The sequence below is a fragment of the Panulirus ornatus genome, chromosome 49 (genome assembly GCF_036320965.1).
Source record: "Panulirus ornatus isolate Po-2019 chromosome 49, ASM3632096v1, whole genome shotgun sequence".
Lineage (NCBI taxonomy): Eukaryota > Metazoa > Arthropoda > Malacostraca > Decapoda > Palinuridae > Panulirus > Panulirus ornatus.
In genome coordinates this window covers 144,555-150,459 of record NC_092272.1, presented here as the reverse complement: position 1 = coordinate 150,459, position 5,905 = coordinate 144,555, and positions in this window count along the sequence as shown.

Sequence of the window (5,905 nt, the reverse complement as noted above, 5' to 3'; positions counted from 1 at the left end):
CGCTTCTGTATACTAACCATGGCAGAGGGTGGAAACATGGGGGATGAGGTGAGGTACTATGTGCATTAAGGAGAGTATGAAATGAGAGGTCCTAAAAGTCTTTAATGGATATTTAACATCAAGGGCCTTGAATCAAAAGAACGGAGGTGGGCTGATGTGTCGGGAAAAGAAATGCATGAGGACAATTAGACTGCAGTGAGCTGAACATCTAAGAAATGACAGTCAATGAGGAAGGTGTAATATCCAGTGCTAACTGATTGTGAGATAACAAGGGTGTGCTAAAATGATTCAGACACATAGAAAGAATGAGCAAAGAAATACTTACTGATGGGATATCATTGTCAGTCAAGGATGGAGAACTAGGGGGGTCTGAGGGATACAAATTCCACACGGAAAACATGACTTGCTACTCAACTGTCCGGTGCTCACCATGCAAAGAAAGACACACATCATACTTATCAATAAGGAGGGTCTTGCTAAGACAATGGAGCTGACTTCCTGAGTACTGCAGGAGCTCCACTGATGGGGATCCTGGGTCAGTACGGTAAAGGTGAAAGTTTCTTTTTTCTTGCTTTTCACTCTCACCAATCGTATGAAGCGTTCCCAGCAGTCCTGCTTATTTAATTCAACCATGATCAAAGATCAACCGTCTATTTATGAGTGAGACTGAGTTTTCCTCAAAAAGAATATTCTAATTTTTACAGAAAAAAAAGTATCTTTGTAAGAGTAAACCACTGAACATATTCATAAGCTTGTTTTGCTGATACAATATATTACATTGAAGAACAAGAAAACAAGAATTAACCCTTTTAGTGCAAAACTGTTGTCTTTGTTGTCTTCCAAGCGCTACCTCGCGCACATGAGGGGGGAGGGGGTTGTTATTTCATGTGTGGCGGGGTGGCGATGGGAACTAATAAAGGGCAGACAGTATGAATTATGTACATGTGTATATAAGTATATGTCTGTGTGTGTATATATATGTATATGTTGAGATGTATAGGTACATATATTTGCGTGTGTGGACGTGTATGTATATACATGTGTGTGTGGGTGGGTTGGGTCATTCTTTCGTCTGTTTCCTTGCACTACTTCACTAATGCGAGAGACAGCGACAAAGCAAAATAAATAAATAAATAAATAGTGCAAAATTAATCTTCAGGATGGTTCCTAAAAGTGTCAATTATCCATCCAAAAACAAAAATATTTAAACTTCTCGTATCACAATTTCCACAATAAAAGATGAACTTTTTTGTATCTGGCATGAAAAATCATATAAATATCATATTAAACAGGGAAAAAGTGTCAATCATCCACAAAAAGAGATACTAGATACTAGGAGATAGGGTATAGTGCCAAGTAAAGAGGGTCTTGAGTAAGATGAGGGGATGTGGAACTATAGGATGGGGCATGTGACTAGATGATGGAGTACAGTACAAGATGATGGGGTGTTGGGCTAGCTGATGAAGATTTTTAAGGCTAGCTGATGGGTGAGATGATAAGTTACAGAGTGTGGGTGGTGATGATGGGAACGTGGGACTAAATGATGAGGGTGTGGTGGCAGGGAGCAGAAATGTGGAGCCAGGCAATGAGGTGTGGGTCTACATGGTGCTGGGTAGATGGGAGTGGGGCCAGATGGTGAGGGTGGGAAGTGCACTGATAGGAGTGTGGGACTGTGGACTAGCAATGTGGGACTATGGGCAAGGGGTGTGTAGCTACGTGAAAGGGGGGGTGGTATGATGGGGGTTACATGAGGATGTCGGTCTTAATGATGGGGGTGAGGGGGCTAAGTGATGAGATGATAGACACAGCCTGCACTTCCCCACTCAACACTGCAGGTGTTCACTGTGTGTGAAACCCACCCAGTGTTTCTTGAAGCATGCACAAGAGAAACCGCAACCTTTAGAATGGGTGTGTACTTATCACTATCATTGTTATTATTATTTGGATGAAGGGGCTGTAGTTTTGAAAGATTACAAATAACAGCTAGAGAATGCATGTGAGTGAATGAGGCTCTTTCTTTATCTGTTCCTAGCATGACCTTGGTAATGCAGGAAACTGCAAACAAATATAAGGAAAATAGAAATATTTTTACCATGACTATTCTAAGAGAATGTATGCGCTAGATGTGGAGGAGACATGGAGAACAGAGAGACCATACTGAAGATGAAAGGTTAAAATCAAAAACAATTTAAGTTATCGAGGCCTGAACATGCTAGAGGGTGAAAGCATGCATGAGATAGAGTGAATTGGAACGATGTGATATACAGGGATGAACATGATGTCAATGGACTGAACCAGGGAATGTGAAACGGCCAAGGGAAACCACAGAAAGGTCTGTGGGATTGGTTTCGGATAAGAGGCTGTGGTTTCAGTGCACTGCACGTGACAGCTAAAATTTCGATGTGAATGAATATGGTTTTTCTTTGTCTATTCCTGGTCCTTTCTTGCTAATGCATGGAAAGGTGATCAAGTATGAAAACAAAATGTCACCACAATATGGTTTCACTGAATCTCATAAGGTGAATGAAGCCATATCTTTTTCTGTTCCTGGCGCTACCTCGTTACTGCAAGAAATGGCAAACAAGTAAGTAAAAATATTCATATCACTATAATTATTATCATTATATACTGAAACGACATGAAATTGAAACAGTCTGGGTTAAACATGGAATAATCTGTGGGGCATGACTGTGGATGGCAGGCTCCTGTTTCAGTAGATAATGGTAAACATGAAGGCTAAAGAAAGGGTGTGTGCAAATGAGGCTGTTGCTCATCTATTATGGACACAAACTTAGTAAGGTGAGGGCACACAAAAAGGATGAGTGAAGACAGACAATAGAGAATGTGCACAAAAAATGGAGGGAGAATGAGGAAGGGGAAGACCATGAAGATGAAGGGATGTGTAAAGGCAGCTCTGGGTAACTGGTACCTGAACATTAAGGATGGTTAGATGCATGAACTGGTTAAATAAACTAGTTCGATGTCATATGAGAGGCCTTCCTGCCAATGGACGAAACAAGGGCAGATGAAGTACATAAACCATAAAGTGATTTGTGGGTCTGGTTTAGGCATGTCATACATGAAGCTAGAGACAAGATACTTGCTGAGGCCACCGTTCGTTTGTTACTTGCCCTAGTTCTCTAATTCAGGCTTGGTAGCTAATCCCACCCTCACCTGCTCTCTACATTTCACACACACACACAACCTCTTGTAATACTTTTTCCACTCATTCTACACATATGCCTGAAACACTTCAGCACATCCTGGTCTGTCATCGTAACTGGACTGCACTTAATACCACACCACTCTCTGACACTGTCAATATGCCTATAAGATAAATCATCCACTCCCATTTTTTACTTTTCCAAAAAGTGGAATAGAAAAGGGGGCCAAGTGAGGATATTCCTTCTAAAGCTCAATCCTCTGTTCCTTACACTAACTCATTAATGCGGGAATGGCGAATACGTATAAAAAGAAAAATGATATTTACTTTCACACACATTCACTATTTTCCACATTAGCGAGGTAGCATTAATAACACAGGACTAAGCCTAAGAGGGAAAATCCTCACTTGGCCCCTTCTCTGTTCCTTCTTTGGAAAATCAAAATCTGGAGGAAAGAAATTCCAGCCCCCCATCCCTCCCCTTTTATGACATGCAGAGAATACTGTTTCCTAGCACTATCTCAAAGACCGGGGATATGGCGATCAAGCATAATAAATAAAAATCATAATAATATCTATTCGTATATCTATTATACTTGATCGCCGTTTCATGTGTTAGCAAGGTAGTGCCAGGAAACAGATGAAGAATGGCCCATCCACTCACATACACATACATATACATAAATGCCCATACACTCACATATACATACACTGACCTATACATATATACACATGTACATATTCATACTTGCTTGCCTTTGTCCATTCCTAGCATTAACCAGCCCCACAGGAAACAATATCACTACCCCCTGGTTCAGCAAGGCAGCACCAAGAAAACAGACAAAAAAAGGCCACGTTCATTCAGTCTCTTAGCTCTCATGTGTAATGCACCAAAACTACAGCTCCCTATCCACATCCAGGACCCACACACCTTTCCATGGTTTACCCCAAACGTTTCACATGCCCTGGTTCAGTCCACTGATAGCACGTCGACCCCGGTATACCACATCGTTCCAATTCACTTTATTCCTTGCACACCTCTTACCCTCCTGTATATTAAGGTCCCGAGCACTCAAAATTTTTTTCACTCCATCCTTCCACCTCCAGTTTGATCTCCCACTTCTTCCCTCCACCTCTGACACACATATACTCTTTGTCAAGCTTTCCTCACTCATTCTCTCTATATGTCCAAACCATTTCAATACACCCTCTTCTGCTCTCTCGTCTCTCTTACCCTTTCATTACTTACTCAATCAAACCAACAAAAAAAAAATTCAATTTCAAAGAACAGATGATTCAAGGAAATTCTTTTTTTAAAAAGATTTTACATGTGTCATTAAGCTGATGTTTAAAGTAAATAAACTTCGGAGGCGGAAAAATGTATTTGTCATTTCCCATGACCGGCAAATTGCTTGAAGAACCTGAAAAACAGTTGCATATGTGAGTGATATGTAACATGACTGGAACAGGAGTACTTCAAAGATCCTCATCATCAAAAAGGCTCCATCTGTAACTGCTGGTTTGATTAAAATCTTTGTTGTAAATATCAGAAAATGATGAATATGTTAATAAAATACCTTTTAAATGAAAATGCTTATAACATGAAGCTATGATCAAATGCATTATAAGGAAGCCTTCAGATCTGGCGTATCTCTTATTGCTGATGTAACAGCAAGCATCGCTAAACCTGAATGAGACAAGTTATTGATTTAACCTGGGTGTGATTTTGCATATAAAGTTCACAAACTTAGATTAAGTGGATGCACCTAGACTTTCCGCAAAGCTTCAGCTGGGATAAGGGTAACATACCGCAGTTGTTGTAGGATCTTCCTGTAAAGCAGAATGAAACCACCACGCGACAGAAGAAAATCCTTTCGATTTCTTGAAGTCTTCTAACGTTGTATCCATTTTTCTCTGTTCAGTATTATCTAAAGAAGGGCACACATCTTTACAGATAATGAGGAGAGGCTCACATACTATAAAAAGGCTGCATATTTCAGATACACATTATGCTGAAGAACTAGTGAAACTGTACCACAGGACCCTGGGTCGTACAATGAATGACTTATTAGAGCATTAAAATTAGAAATTGTCAAGAAAAGGTGGTGTGATAATCTAAAATACCGAACCTGATTTCAGAATTCAGGTGGTACGTCTGTTGAATGAACATTTACTGCAATTACTATATCCACCTTAACAACCTTAGCTGCTTTTCCCAAAGCAAGTTAATCAGGAATAATGGAACACAGACACACTTCCTGCCCTACCAATGCTAATGCTACATCTAAATTACAAACTTACATAGTAAAACCTGGGGAGGTTCAACAATGGCTGCAATAAAAATTATCTAACATAATTTTGTCAGTGCCTAAGTAATGATTAACCACATGGGGATACTAAATGACAATTGTGTAAAAATTAACAATACAAACTGATTCCCTTAACATGGTCCCTTACATATGAATCTCATTACATTACACAACTGAATTACCAAAGCTGCTTTTTTTTTTTTTTTTTTTTTTGCAAATCTTAGATTAGCAGTCCCTTTCTTCTACAGAATTAATAAGAAATATCAATTACATTACAGTACGTTATGAGACACAACAGCTGCCTCACCCAGTTCCAAAATAATTCTAAGTTGTCATCTATAGTGTGTCATCTAGATTACAAAATACATACTCAATTTATTCAATAAACTACAGCAATCATAACACAGTATATCAACTTTTCTATTACTGTTAC